The sequence below is a fragment of the Balaenoptera physalus genome (genome assembly GCF_965194825.1).
Source record: "Balaenoptera physalus genome assembly, chromosome: 2".
NCBI classification, from domain to species: domain Eukaryota; kingdom Metazoa; phylum Chordata; class Mammalia; order Artiodactyla; family Balaenopteridae; genus Balaenoptera; species Balaenoptera physalus.
In genome coordinates, this window is record NC_138883.1 from 75,983,896 (window position 1) to 76,000,270 (window position 16,375).

At 41.8% G+C, this 16,375-nt stretch overlaps 1 long non-coding RNA gene across 1 annotated transcript in view; it reads left to right on the plus strand.

Moving 5' to 3' along the window:
• The window catches only part of LOC309656286, a 74,738-nt gene extending 58,369 nt beyond the window's left edge, over window positions 1-16,369 (plus strand). Inside the window, exon 6 of the long non-coding RNA XR_014261247.1 lies at window positions 2,879-16,369. This is a non-coding gene — a long non-coding RNA (uncharacterized lncRNA). The remainder of the gene's footprint in view (window positions 1-2,878) is intronic.
• The last annotated feature ends 6 nt before the right edge of the window (window positions 16,370-16,375 follow it).

Genomic DNA, 16,375 nt, shown 5'->3' on the forward strand with positions numbered 1-16,375 from the left:
AATATGATACAAATGAACTTATTTACAAAACAGATACAGACTCACAGACATAGAAAACAAACTTATGGTTACCAAAGGTGAAAGGGGGCAGGGGAGGGATAAATTAGGAGTTTGGGATTAGCAGATACAAACTACTATAAATAAAATAAACTACAAGGTCCTACTGTATAGCACAGGAAACTACATTCAATATCCTGTAATAAACCGTAATGGAAAAGAATATGAAAACGAATATATATATACATATATATATTATATATATATGAATCACTTTGCTGTACACCAGAAACTAGCACAACATTGTAAATCAACTGTACTTCAATTAAAAAAATTGTAAAACAAATATGATTTTTAAAGTTTGGTCGTTACTTAGAAACCAACTATTTAAAATATAATTCTAATCTAGTAACATTTTAAGCATATTTATTATTAGAGGTATAAAAGAATCACTTCTCTGAAAAAATTCTTCCAGGTTTAATCAAATCAAGCTTGAGACCCATGAACTCTGCTGCAGGTTTTCATTAACTTCTGTCTCATTTTCTCTCTCCCACGTTAACGCCCACAGACCCCAGTGTGGATGGAAAATCCATTTGGCATTTTGGGAATTATCTTTACTAACAAAAGGGAAACAAAGACCTAAATTAAATGTAGCAAACACAAAGGTACATGCCAAACGCACATGTTACATGCCATGCAGCATAGCGCCGGTGTCCTGAGCTCACTGCCCCTGAGATATCTGGTGCAAGAAGCAACTTCTCAGGCGTTGAACCCAGGCATCCTTCCTTTCTTTTTTTGTTTTGGCCATGCCACGCGGCATGCAGTATCTTAATTCCCCCGACAAGGTATGGAACCCCATGCCCTCTGCAGTGGAAGCGCAGAGACCTAACCACTGGACTGCCAGGGAAGTCCAGGGGCCCTTTCTTTTCGTCGAACTCTCTTATGGGAACCCCCAACAGATATCCACTCATTCTTCCCTTTAGCATTTCCCTTCCAAGGAAACTTCTAGAATAAGACACTTGCCCCAGATCCAGTCTTAGGTAAAGAGTGAGTGTATAATCTTCACTTCTCTGGTCAGAATTTCTGTGTCTTCCTCTTCTTCTGAACAAAAAAAGATAAGAATATTTTCCCCCTAGAAAACTAACTTCTTTTAGGGTAAGGAATGAATCAGCACATTAAAGTATGTGTGTGGCAGGGATGGGGTAGCAGAGGGAGATCATAAGAATATAAGGAAAACTCAGAAAGACTTCTGAGGTCACCATGCCTAGTGAGGCCTACTAATAATTTAAAAAAACTCTGTTAGTTCCACCTATTAGTGAATGGTTTGAATCATTATAATTGTGGGATTCATGTATGCTATTATGATTATGTGAATTAGATATGATTCCTGACTTTCAGGCACCTGCCTCTAGTTTCGCAAGAGAATATCGTAAGTAGTTATTCTTGTCCTATATAATCGGAAACCTTGATGGAGTTATAATAAAGGATTACACTGATTCTATAAGACTGATAAAAAATTAACTGCAAGATAGCTTGCCAGAGAGTGAGTGGAGGGTAATTTTCACTATTTATTAGTTTATTCATTCATCAACTATTAGTTAAATGCCTATTATTTGCCAAGAAATGTGGGAAATGTGCTAAGCACTGGAACTCAGTTGTGAAAGAGACAGACAAGGGCCCTACTCTTTTGAACATACATTGGAGTGGAGGCAGAGAAATGTTAAATAAGTAACAAATAAATAATTGAAGATTATAATAAGAGCTATGAAGGGAAAAGTAAGGTGATATGATAGAAGAACTGGTGGGTGAAAAGAAGAGAATTGCTATAGACAATGTTTTCATCCTCCCCAATTTCCTACGTTGAAATCCTAACCCCAAATGGGATTATGTTAGGAGGTGGGGTCTTGAGAGTGGAGCCCTCATGGATGAGATTAGTGTCCTTTTAAAAGAGATTCCAGGGACTTCCCTGGAGACGCAGTGGTTAAGGGGACACAGGTTCGAGCCCTGGTCTGGGAAGATTCCCACATGCCGTGGAGCAGCTAAGCCTGTGCGCCACAACTACTGAGCCTGTGCTCTAGAGCCCGGGAGCCACAACTACTGAGCCCAAGTGCCACAACTACTGAAGCCCGCGTGCCGCTACTACTGAAGCTCGTGTGCCTAGAGCCTGTGCTCCGCAACAAGAGAAGCCACCGCGATGAGACGCCTGTACACCGCAATGAAGAGTAGCCCCTGCTCGCCACAACTAGAGAAAGCCTGCGTGCAGCAACAAAGACCCAACGCAGCCAAAAAATTAACTAATTAATTAATAATTAAAAATAAATAAATAAAAGAGATTTCAGAGAGCTCCCTGGCCCTTTCTACTATGTGAGGACAAAGAGAGACATCTATGAACCAGGAAGTGGCTCTCACCAGACACCAAATGTGCTGGTGCCTTGATCTCGGACTTCCCAACCTTCAGAACTGTGAGAAATGAACTTCTGTTGTTTGTAAGCCACTCAGTCTTTGGAAGTTTGTTGTAGCAACCTGAAGGGACTAAGACAAGGACTATAGACAGGGTGGTCAGGAAAGAATCACTGATGAAGGGAAATTTAAACTGAAACCTGATGTCATATAAAAGAACATTTCAGGCAGAAAGAACAGAACGTGCAAAAGTCCAGAGGCAGGCAAAGGCTTGGCATCTTTTAGGTGCCTACAGAGGCCGGTGCGGCTGAGGTGAAGTGAGTGTGTGTGAGATGCTGATGAAGAGATAGAAAGAGAAGACATACATAATAGAAGAGTCAGCCGAAGGGTCAACAGGGGATTCTCCAGGGAATAGATCTCCCATCCTAGAATTGGCGTGGCCTCAGGAAAATGCTAAAGAGAAACCCCCAATTTCTTACAGAAAGAGACATCACTGACTGCAGACCATCACTGGAATGAAATGTGGATCAGCTCACCACAAGGAGTTGTGCAAGATCTAACCCAAGCAGGGGCAGCAGCAGCAAAATCTCAGGTGACAAACTCTCTCTCCACAGCAAATCTTTAAGTGAGGAGGGTGTCTCTGAGGTTCTGAGGTCCTCCTGCAGAGGAAAGAGTGATGTAATGAGCCTCATCACTAGACAAAGAGAAGTTGCATGATGCTCTCCCTGGAGGACACATGCTAACAGTTCTAACATCAGCAGCCACGCAACAAACTGTGTTAAGTAATGACAAATTCTGAACAGATGTTAATTTAGCATAAGTAGTAAGAATAGAGGGAACTCCCTGGCAGTCCAGTGGTTAGGACTCTGTGCTTTCATTGCTGAGGGTGTGTGGGATCGATTCCTGGGTGGGGAGCTAAGGTCTCACAAGCCATGAGGTGCAGCCAAAAAAAAACAAACAAAAAGAAAACAATAGAGAAAAATTAAATGCATTCAAAATGCAAACACAGAGATTCAGAGTCATTATTATAGAGCTGCAGAGAAGGGCTGTGAGCTGATCTACTGGATTACTAAGGATAAATGTTGGCTCTCCCTTCATTAGTTCTCTACGTATAGTTTCCTTTTGCCAAAAAAGAGGAAGAGATGGACTAATCTCTAAATTAATCAATTATCCCATGCGTTAATGGTAATGAAAGATCACTGATAGAATAAAGAACTTCTGTTTGATTTCCCCCTTCTTTCTTAGTGGCCTAATTTCCTCCTTTATTGGCATCATCTATCGTGGTCTAATCAACCTGTCCCTGCAGAAATCACCCAGCGCCTCCTCTCTGAGTGCATAGCCATTGTGTACAGGCTGCCCAAGTGCCTGACGGCTTGTTCTCAGGCTGGGTTCATTGAACCCCATCAATCTCACAGACCTCTACATGTTCCTGATTAATATCAAGGCTTCCTTCTCATTTCTCTGTCTGTGGCAATCCCCAAAACTGCCCCTGTCCCACTGTAGCTCCTCCAGTCTCCAGCAATGGCTTCAGTCTCCTGAGGTCACCCATCTGCTCCTCCCTTTCATGAGCATTTCAGCCGTAGGGATGGTATAGCCTGAGGCTTGTGGCACTCATGCAAAAGGCTAGGGGCACAGACCTGGAGGTTATGCAGATGCCTTTCCCGGGTCATCTACCCTCTCTCAGCCGTGTACCATATTGGGACCTGTCCACCTGTGAACACCTACACCCATTTCAAGTCTCAATTTAAGTGTCAACTACTCCGTGGAGCCTTCCTTGGAACAATTCCTATTCCTTTCTTTATGTTCCTTGCACATTTAAAACTTTTTTTTTAAATAGTTTGGCGCCCCGTATAGAACTCTTAAGTCCCTTGAGGGCAGGCACTGTGTCTCATCTATCTGCGTGTTAATAAGGATTAGTGCATAGTAGATGCTTGATAAATAATTGTCAAATAAGTTAATGATAGTGAACATCTATCATAAGAGAGATCAATGAGGTAAAAGGAAGCATAATGAAACCAAACGATGCCCTGTGGGGCTCCTGGGCACGGAGGCCTTTTTGTCCCCCGTTTCTTGTAGGCAAGACTCCAGCCTCCAGGACCTTCCCTGAGTTCCAAAGGGCAGATTTGAACAGTTGCTAATCAAGGGAGGAGCAGCCAAGAAACCACCTGAGGCCAGATTAAAGGGACCAGAGGAGCTCATCCAGATTAGGGGACCGACCACCTGAGACGAGATGAAGGGAGCGCAGGCCCTGCTCACCCCTGACCTTGTCAGAGACCCCACCCTTGAACCGTTGCTATAAAACTTCTCCTCCAATCCTCCCGGGTTGGGACACATAGTTTTTTGAGGCAGGAGCCTGCTGTGCCCCGCTTTGCCTGGCAAAGTGATAAAGCTATCCTTTTCTACTTCACCCAGAACTCTGTCTCCGAGATTCGATTCGGCACCAGTGTAGAGAGAGGCCGAGCTTTCAGTAACAATAACTCAACATCCCTATATTTGTTTGCTTCCCGTTTAGATGGAAACTAAATTTATATAGGGAGACAACCAAAACTTCAAGGCCACAAAGCACAGTATAAGCAGTGCAGAAAAAGGTTCTGTGAGTTCACAGGAAGATTAGATCACTCAGGACTGAAATAGTAAGACAAGTCTATCAAGGGTCATGGGGTAGTTAGGTGGAGTTTGGAGCTGAATAGTACGCGAATGGATGGGCAAAAGCACCCTAGGCAGCAGGAATGGCAAATGATTCAAAAGGAAAATTCAGAAAATGGTAAATAAACTTCACCTGGAGCAGTAAATTTAACCCTGATGGAATAGTTTTTTTCAAATCTGTTTTGTATACAAATTTGTCAGTTGGCCCAATAATATCCTCGATAACATATTTCCACTACTACAGATTCCAGCCTGGTGTGACGTGTCACATTTATTTGACTCTTTAGCCATTTTTAATCTGTCATATTTCCAGTCTTTCTTTGTCATTTAGGTCTTCGAAATTTTTGAAGAAATCAACATCCCCCTTTAAAATTTTTCCTTTTAAATAGACTTCATATTTTAGAGCAGTTTTAGATTCATAGCAAAATTTAGCAGAAAGTACTGAGAGTACCCATGTACCCCCTACTCCCACCCCTGCCACATGCCTAGCGTGCCCCACTATCAACATCCCCCAACAGAGGGGGACATTTGTTACAACTGATGAATCTTCATTGACCCATCATAATCACTCAAAGTCCATTACGGTTCACTCTTGGTGTTGTACATATGTCTGCAATTAAATTTGCTTTGTTTTCTTGTTAGTCTATCTTTTGTTTGTTTTGTAGGTCCTCAGTCACTGAACCTTAATGGACAGAGGAAAATGTTTCTTTCTCCCCTGCATTACCTTCCCGCCATTAGGTACTCACATGTCCCTTCTTCCAACACACAACATTAACCCTTGTACTCATCTGCGCACTCTTATAATACATCTAAAATAGTCTGAGAATTATTTGCCCTACCACTATAATAAACAAGACTACTAAAAAGGTTTAGGATATGTTTGCAACTTTTCCCCCACCCCTACTATACCTTGCTTAATACTTAAGGGTTACAATTAAACCATAAAATCAGAAGAGAGAATTAAAATATTGTTGTTTAGTAAGTGTGATGTGCAGCAACAGGTAACCAAGACAATGTTATTAGCCTTAGGTGGCATTGGGCTCAAATTCACGTCTTTGTACCCCCCAGAGCCCATGCTTTTCTTCACTACATTATGTTCCACGAAGTCACAGATGAAGAGTTAAGTGGGCCTGGAATCAGGAAGAGGAAGTGGTTCAGAGGCAGATGATAACAGACAGATAAGCAGGCCGACATGGGAAGAGCGCCCCCTTTCTTTCCTCAAGCTTAACCACTGGACAGGATGGACAGAATACAAGGAGCACGCCCTTTCAATGAAAGGTCAGTGAAAGTTCAGAGCAAACTTTCCCAAGCTCCCCCCACCACCCCCCACTCTCCACTCCCAATCTAATTTTAAATGCTTTTCTCTGGAAGAGGACACTCTCTGGAACTTGAGCAATCAGCAGCATCTCAGAAATGTTAAACAAACATTCCATTGTCCCCTGAGAACTTGATAATGATTTCATTATTCCGGTGAATAAGGGCTGCAACTCCAGTCATCAGAGCTGGCTGACCAGCTTTCAGCTCTGAAATGCTATTTGCAACTGTCTGAGTTGAAGCTGCTATAAGGCAGCTTCCCCCAGGAGCTTAACAGGGATTAAGGGCTCTGGAGAGGGAGTTCAGGAGAAAGGGCAGGGCAGGGGACGCAGGCATGCTACTGCTCTGGGTCTGCTCCCTGCCTCTTCCTGGCTACTCTTCTGTCTACCACACAGAACAGAGTGTCCAAAGGCACCTTCAGGTGCATTGTTTAGACACCTCTTGCTCCAGCCTTCATCCACTTCCTTCGTTTCCTTTTTTCTTTCCATCCCATTCCCCCACCCCCCCAAACTCAGGCATTGCCATGGCTCCCACCATCACGCCTCTAGAATTATGCTCGGTTTATACACAGTGTACCAATTTTCTCTCAGAGACATTGCTTTGAACGTCTCACTGCCTGCTGCATGTTCCTCTGACATTAATCTCAGTGTGTCTACAATGACTCATGACCTTCACAGGTGCCCCAAGCCTGGATCTGCCTGCCCTGCATTCCCTGACATGTCCCCTCCATTTGTGCTGCTCTCCAATTCTATATAAAGATAAAATTTAGAGAACTGTCAGACCATCCCTCCCTCCCAATCAAAAACTTTAATCACTGTCACTCCTATTTTTTTTTTAATTTATTTTATTTTATTTTTTTGGCCGCGTTTTGGTCTTCTTTGCTGCACACAGGCTTTCTCTAGTTGTGGCAAGCGGGGGCTACTCTTTGTTGAGGTGCGCAGGTTTCTCATTGAGGTGGCTTCTCTTGTTGCAGAGCACAGGCTCAGTAGTTGTGGCGCACGGACTTAGTTGCTCCACGGCATGTGGGATCTTCCCGTACCAGGGCTCGAACCCGTGTCCCCTGCATTGGCAGGCGGATTCTTAACCACTGTGCCACCAGGGAAGCCTTAGGGTTAGGCTTTAATATATGAATTTTGAGGGGACACAAACATTCAGTAAGGTACTTTAATTATCCCCAATTTACAGATAAGAAAACAAACTATAGAAGCTGAAAAATGACTGATCTTTAAAATAGTAAATCAGGACTTTTGTGCATAAGTCCGCACTCACCCAGAAAAATGCCAATCAGTTTTGCAGGAATCATTAAAAAGGTGAACTGACTCCACACCCCAAATCCACCCCAATACACACACACACACACACACACACACACACACACACACACACACATACATTTAAATTATCTTTTATTATTGCTTGCCAATTATCCAGCCTATCTGTTTTACAGATGATGAAACTGAGATCCAGAGAGGTGAAATAATTTTCCCTGAACACAGCAAACCAGTCATGAAGCTGCAACAAATATATTTGGTCTCTTCATTCTACTAGCTCTATTCAAATTCTCCAGAGTAATTTGTGGAGATAAGTATCACATTTTATGAATATCAAGAAACTGAAATGGACCAGGACCCTATGGTCCTTCCCCCACATGTCTTCAGCCTGCCTTTTGTCTGTGGAAAAACTTTAGCCAAAGATTAAGTTTCATCAGAGAAATGAGAAAATGCAGAAGCGAAGAAAAACAGTCCAACAAGACTAAATAATAATAGTTTAGTCATTAAGCATAGTGAAGGACCTTTAGTTCCTTCTCAAGGGCTAGAGATAATATGCTGAGCCATGTCCTGTGAACTGTCTTGTAGAGACTGAAATGCCCACCAGGTGGAAGAAGTTAGCTACATGATGACCAGATTGTAGCCATGACATAAGCTGCCACAATTCTGAGAATTTGCCTCAAGGAAATGGGAACAAACTGACCCTGGAACTGAAGATTAACTGTACTTAAAACAATCAAGATGACTCTGGTCAGATCACCGATGACCAATTTCAAGATGACTGTCAGAGCTAACTGTGCTGTTTCTACATGTAGCCCCCTCCCTCCTATAAAAGCTCTTGCCCTCTGATTGTCAGTTGGCGGAGGAGTCAGCCTTTGGACAGAAGTCCACCGCCCACCCCCATTCCCCATTACTGGCATCCAAAATAAAACAAACTTTCCTTTCCACCAACCTTGCCTCTCTTGGCTTTTGAGCGGTGAGCAGCCAGACCCCAATTTCAGTTACAAAACTAAAGTTGTGATATATGTCAAATTACTTGAGAAAAATCCCTAGAGATAAATATTGTCTTTTAATACGTGTGATGGCAGTAAAACCTGTAGCTGTGATTTAATGCATTGGAAATGAACCCCTTCAGTAATGCATCACAGACTCAGACCGTACCAGATAACTTGCCCCATGACCTAGAGGACAACAGAGGTGATGCAGACTTTCTCAGAACCCTGTTTCAAAACAGAGGTTTGAGCCAAAGGGGAGAAGGGACTCAAGTTCCACTTGTAAAAGCAGTTTCCATTGCTGAAAAGGACATTTCTGTTTTGCTCGTATTCTAGGTCAACTTCACTGTTTCTCAGTTGCATCCCTTTCCTTATCTGGTACGCACCTCACCCCTGTGCACCATTCTCACATACAGGACAGCTGTTCCTTTACCTGCAAGCTGGATCCCGTCTCTGCCCAATTCTTGGGGCAATGCTCTATCTCTGTGCTGTATTTTCAGTGTCTTCTCCTGTACGGACTCTTTCCTCAGGATATGCACACCTCTCCCCAGCCTACCCTCATCAAGCTAGTGCACTAATAGCACCTTCCTGTCATTGTCAGGTTCTTTGTTAACTCCATTCTTCATCTCTGACTTTCTTTTCAACTTTCTGGAATAAGGATGCTCTGAAACTACTCCAGCAAATAATCCATCAAACTCCTAATTTTCACATCAAATCGCCTAATAAACGATTTCCTTCTAAAGCAGTTTTTAAAATTGTAAGCTACATCATATATATATCAGAGATATCATCAGATATATATCAGATAAATGTGTACATATATATGTGTATGTGTGTGTGTGTATATATATATATATATATATCAGCGTGCCAAAAACATTCATGTTTGGAAAGTTTAAAGAATATCTATGAGGCAAACACTCTTATAACTTCAGCCAAGGTCAGAAATAGAACACTGCCAGCACTTCCAAAGGCCCCAACCATGTGCTTTTCCCTAACCACAGCTCCCTCTTTCCCTCTAGAAGAAACCATTATATTATATTTATGTTTGAAATAGCAATTTCCTTCCTTCTTCTGCTACTTTTATTTCCTATATACGTATCTCTAAACAGTACAGTTTAATTTTGCCTGTTCTTGAATTTTATCTAAATAGAATCACATTGAGGGCTTCCCTGGTGGCGCAGTGGTTAAGAATCCGCCTGCCAATGCAGGGGACGTGGGTTTGAACCCTGGTCCTGGAAGATCCCACATGCCACGGCAACTAAGCCTGTGCGCCACAACTACTGAACCTGCGCTCTAGAGGCCGTGAGCCACAACTACTGAGCCTGCGCGCCTAGAGCCCGTGTTCCACAGCAAGTAGCCACTGCAATGAGAAGCCTGCGCACCGCAAGAAGAGTAGCCCCAGCTCGCTGCAACTAGAGAAAAAAAAAAGCCCGTGCGCAGCAACGAAGACCCAACGCAGCCAAAAATAAATAAATAATATAAATAAATTTTTTTAAAAAGAGTCACATTGAACATATTTTTTATAACTTAACTAACATCACGTTTATGAAATCCATTCATGTTGCTACAAGTAGATATGCATATTTTTCATTTTCATTCCTCTTTAGGATTCTAATGCAGAAATGTGCCACAATTTGTATAGCATACTTTTTTATTTTTTATTCTCAAGCTTTATGAATTCCTATGTTTTTGAAGCGTCTCTTGTGAACAGCATAGAGTTAGATTTTTTCCCCATCTCTCAATCTTGTCTTTTAACTGAACCATTTAGCCCATTTTTATTTGTTGTAATTATTCATCTTCATCTTCTTCAGTGTATATCTACCATCTTATTTTGTCTTTTCTATTTGTCTCATTTGTCTGGTATTTCTATTACCTCTCCTTTCTTTCCTTCTTTTGGATTAGTTGTGTACCTGTCAGTCATTCTATGAGAACAATGAAGGCTATTCACAAATGTTTAGTTCTCTTGTTCCAGGTACCTAAAAGGATTCTACCTCTCTGTCCCTTGTACTTAGATGTGACCATGTGACTTTCTCTGGTCAACAAAGTGTAAGTAGAGTGACAAGTGTCCTTTCTGCCAGAAGGGTTAAGAGCTGACCTGCGGGTTACCATGTTCTCTTTCCTCTCCCTCTGTGATTGTGAAAGTGTATGTCAAGTTGAAGCCTGTGTCAACCTGTGTTCCCAAGTGACTACAGTGGGCAGAACCCCTTGGCTGGACCAGGATGAACATATAGCAGGAATGAAAGATAAACTTTAAACTACTTAATTTTTGAGGTTGTTTGTTACTGCAGCACAACCTAGCCTATCCTAACTGGTCCACATTCCACTTGTTCTCTCTGCTAGTTTGGAATTCATACACTGTGTTTCTGTTCTTTTCCTTGTTTACATTAGAAGTTCCAAAATGCATGCTAAACATATAAAAGTCTAAACTTAATCAATACCTTTTGGTCATCTGTTGAACACTTGACAATTTATAACACTTCCAAATTATGTTATTGATGTCGTGCATTTTAATTTTATCTTCTTAATTGGACAAGACATTGTTTTATATGGTGATTTTTAAATATTTGCATACATATTTATCATGCTCTTTGTTTTTTATTCCTTCCTGAATTTCAGAATTCTACTTAGTATCTTTTTTCTTCAACCTAAAATACATGCTTTGAAGTTTCCTTTAGTGAAGGGTTGCTAGTTATAAACTCTATGAAGTTTTATTTTTTTGTCTGAAAATGCTTTATTTTACCTTCTTTTTAAAGTGACAGGTAAATAATTCTAGATTGGCATGATTTTCTTTCAGTACTTTAAACATTATAATCCTCTGTTTTCTGGCTTCCATAGTCTCTACTAAGTCAGCTAACAGCCTGTCATTCCTCTGAAGACAATCTTAGAAAACTCATAGTCTATCTTTCTCATAATACTGGGTATTCCATCTGTGTTCTTTGTCTCGTAAATGAGTAATCTAAGCCAGAATTCCTAGAGTCATCACTTCCGAGGAGTTCTGCACTCCTCTGCTGTTGGACATTCCATTAGTAACAAAGGAGGACCTAGAAGATGTTTTATTTTTTGATCCTTGTTGCTATGATCGGACATTCAAATGTCAACACTTTTGGACATCTATGGACATCTATGGACAAAAAGTTGAAACTCAGAAAATAGAGTAGAGTCATAAACTTTTAAGGTTAAATAGAAATTGACATTAAATTTTCTTTTATTTCTTATTTATGTCTTATACCTGATATGTGAAAAATAAATGCCCAGTCTGTTGTGTTTTCGTTAATCTGAGTTTGAATATATCAAATCTATTACTTTCTAACCTTAACTCTGGCAAGTTATTTAACTTCAAGTTTGCTCATCTGTAGATATAATAATAATAGCATCTATCTTGTAAGATCAGGCCACCCAAGATGGCTATTCTCTTGCCCTCTGTACATCCTCTGCTCAACCAGTCCCTGCCTCACCTACACCCTACTCACCTGACTGACCTCCCCTCTTCATCACAGAGCTTACATACTTCCCCCTGGCCCCAACTAGTCATATTCTAATCTTTAGATCAGAACTATCTCCACTCTGATAGTTTGTCAAAGTGGTGTGCTTCTCTGTTGGTTTCCCTGGTAACTGATGAGCAAACCTGACGTCAATTCCCCCTACAAGTGGTAACTTTCCTCCTCCGAGACTGCTGCCCTGTCCTCCCCATTGTCTGCTGCACACGGTGGGGTGTCGCTCCAGGGCCTTGCTTCAGAGATGTAAGATCCCCCTATCCATTAAACCATTGATGTCTCTGTTATCAGCTCTTTCTTGGATCTTGAGGCTGGGCAAGTACAGGGCTTGCAGGTCTGTGGGGTGTAGCCCAACAATCTCTTAGTGTTATTGAAAGTATTAAATGAAAAATTAAATTGCTACACAGGACAGTATAATCCTGGCGTTCTACTTGATGCCTTCCTTTCTCTCATTGCCCTAAACCAATCAATCACCAAGTTCTGCATATTTCATCTCTTTCATATCTTTAACTGTTTACTTACTGCTTTTTGTTCCCACGGCTTATTTCAGGCCATCATCATTTCCTTTAGACTCTTTACTATAATTGCCTCTGGTCCTTCCCTGATGTCTTCTCCAGCTCCTCTAGCCTCCAACTGCAGCCACAGAGGCACCTCCAGGGCTTTCAAGGTGCAGTGAGCCATGCCCTCCCTCATCTGCAGATCTTTGATTTGCTGCTGCATTTGCCTGGAAAATTCTTTCCCTCAAAATTACTTTGTTTCTACTCATCTTTTGGGTCTCCACTCAGCTGTGATTTACTCCGGGAAATATTTCCAAATTCCACAAGAGCTGAATTTCACTGCTTTGCCTCCTCTGTGCTCTTTAGCACTAATAGTCATTGTCATGTAGCATTTTTAAAAAAAATAAATTTATTTATTTATTCTTGGCTGTGCTGGGTCTTCGTTGCTGCACGCAGGCTTTCTCTAGTTGCGGTGAGCAGGGGCTACTCTTCTTGCGGTGCGCGGGCTTCTCATTGCGGTGGCTACTCATCGTGGAACACGGGCTCTAGGCGCGCGGGCTTCAGTAGTTGTGGCTCACGGGCTCTAGAGCGCAGGTTCAGTAGTTGTGGCACCAGGCTTAGTTGCTCTCTGGCATGTGGGATCTTCCCGGACCAGGGCTCAAACCCGTGTCCCCTGCATTGGCAGGCGGATTCTTTCTTTATATAAATTTTATTTATTTATTTATTTATGGCTGTGTTGGGTCTTCGCCTCTGTGCAAGGGCTTTCTCTTGTTGCGGCAAGTGGGGGCCATTCTTCATTGTGGTGCGCGGGCCTCTCACTGTCGCAGCCTCTCTTGTTGCGGAGCACACGCTCCAGACGCGCAGGCTCAGTAGTTGTGGCTCACAGGCCTAGTTGCTCCGCGGCATGTGGGATCTTCCCAGACCAGGGCTCGAACCCGTGTCCCCTGCATTGGCAGGCAGATTCTCAACCACTGCACCACCAGGGAAGCCCCCAGCAGGCGGATTCTCAACCACTGTGCCACCAGGGAAGTCCGTCATGTAGTGTTTTAATTTCCTGTTTACTTGTTTACATCTCCCACTAGACTGCAAGGTCGCTGAGGGCAGGATCTCTGTCTAATTCACTCTTGGGCAAGCACTCAATGAATGTAGCATGAACAAAGGTAATGCCGATAAGCTGCTCATCACCACCCCACCTCCATCCTGTATTTAAGCAATTGGTGTTCTGTTCCCCAAAGCAAAAAATTCATACCTGTGAAATTTCATCCTTTTTCTTATTGGATATAATCCACTGCTTCAGCCTGGCAAGAGCTTTTCTATCATCCATATTATTTTCTCTCTCTGTCTGTCATCTGTCCGTCATGCCATCTACTGTGATGAGATTTTGCATCTTCATCTAAGTCGTTTGTAACAGTGAACAAGACAGGCCTGAGGAGACAGCTCTGTCACAGCATCACCAGATCTGCTTTAACCAGTTGGGAAGGCAGCCATTGTATTGAGAGACTTTATCGAATGCTTTGCTGAAGTAAAGATGCAAAATATTCCCTGCATTTCCTAATTCTACCTTGTCAAGGCAGGAGATGAGATTAGACTCGTGATTTTCATATGACTCCATGCTGAGTGCTATTTATCATCCCTTTACTTTCAAGTCGAAACAGTAAATCAGAGCTTTAACAGCCCTGCTAGGAATGTTTCTTAGAATTAGTGTGTTGTTTCTGGACTACATCTACCCCTCTCTTCTGTTTTCACTTCCTCTGGCCCTTTAACAGCCAGATCACCCAGGTATCATAGCCTAGCCTGTCCTCACAAGTATCTTAAGTGATTACTGGAGACCATCTCACTCATACCCTTTTGTCCCAGACTTTCTTGTGTTCATTCTCATGTCTGGTGTTTTTTTTTTAACATCTTTATTGGAGTATAATTGCTTTACAATGTTGTGTTAGTTTCTGCTGTATAACAAAGTGAATCAGCTAAAAGTATACATATATACCCATATCCCCTCCCTCTTGCCTCTCCCTCCCACCCTCCCTATCCCACCCCTCTAGGTGGTCAAAAAGCACCGAGCTGATCTCCCTGTGCTATGCGGCTGCTTCCCACTAGCTATATATTTTACATTTGGTAGTGTATATATGTCCATGCTACTCTCTCACTTCGTCCCAGCTTACCCTTCCCCCTCCCCGTGTCCTCAAGTCCATTCTCTACATCTGCGTCTTTATTCCTGTCCTGCCCCTAGGTTCATTAGAACCTTTTTTTTTTTTAGATTCCATATATGTGTGTTAGCATACGGTATTTGTTATTCTCTTTCTGACTTACTTCACTCTGTATGACAGACTCTAGGTCCATCCACCTCACTACAAATAACTCAATTTCGTTTCTTTTTATGGCTGAGTAATATTCCATTGTATATATGTGCCACATCTTCTTTATCCATTCGTCTGTCTGGTTTTGAATATTTTGCAGCATGCTTGCATTAGAAATTTTGACTCAGGTCCTCTTAGATTTAGAAGTCCTCTGTCTGGACTTTCCCACTGTGACATATTTTTTATTATTTTTTTTTTAATTTTGAAAACAATTTTCAAATTTACATAAAAGTTGCAAGTAGTTCCAAGAGCTTTCTTTTTCTTGAACCAATTGAGACATAAACCAAATTGAAGACATGATGCCCATCACTTCTGCCACCCTCCCACACTTGCCAATACACCACTGTGTATTTCATACAAACGAGGACATTCTCCTACTTAATCATGATCATCAATAGCCACCCAAATCAGGAAATGAATATTGGTACATGATTACCATCTGCTGCTTTTAGTTATCATGTCTCTTTTTCTTCAAGTCGGAATAATTCCTCAGCATTTTCTTGACTTTCATGACTTTTACAGTTACTTTGTAGCATACCTCTCTATTTGGGTTTGCCTGGTGTTTCCTCATGATTAAATTCAAGTTTTGTGCATCTTTGATAGGAATATCAGGGAAGTGGTGCTGTTTTCTTCTTGTTGTACCTTATTAGGTGGCACGTCACATTTAGACTATTGCCCTATTAACTTATGTTATTCACTTTGATCACTTATTAAGGTAGTGTCTGCCAGGCTTCTCTGGTACAGTTACTGTTTTCTCCTTTGTGATTAATAAACGTTGGGGGAGATTGTACTTTGAAATTGTGTCAATATCTTGTTCCTCATCAAACTTTCAATTTATTCATTTATTTATTGTATCAGTGTAGCCTCATGGTTTCTCATTTTTTAGTAGGTTATATAATCTGTTATTTTCATTGTTTATCTTCATGCTCAAATTGTCACAGATTTGGCCATTGGGAGCCCCTTAAAGTGACTTCTGTGGCCTTTTGACATGTCCCTATCATTCTTTGGGTACTTCCTTGCTTTCTGGAACAAGATATTCTAGTCTCGTCTCCTATGCTCCCCGTCTTAGCCCTGGGATCAGCCAGTTCTTCAAGGAGCTATTTCTCCAAGGTTCTTTTTAAGGGTAGTACATGATATTTAAAAGCCATGTTCTGGCTAAAATCTACGTGTGCTTGTCACTGTTGGGGTGTTGCTATTCTCAGCCTCTTTGAGTGAACAGATCGAGGAACTACATGAATGTAAATTCACGCACACAGATTTACATCTCCATTTTATATCAATATCAAAAACCATGACTAGACACTGTTCCCTCAAGTTTCAATCCAACATCACAAGGTTCCTTCTAGTTTCTTGTCTTCCACATTTGGAACTCTCATCTCCTAAATGGCAAACCTGGATCTGATCTTT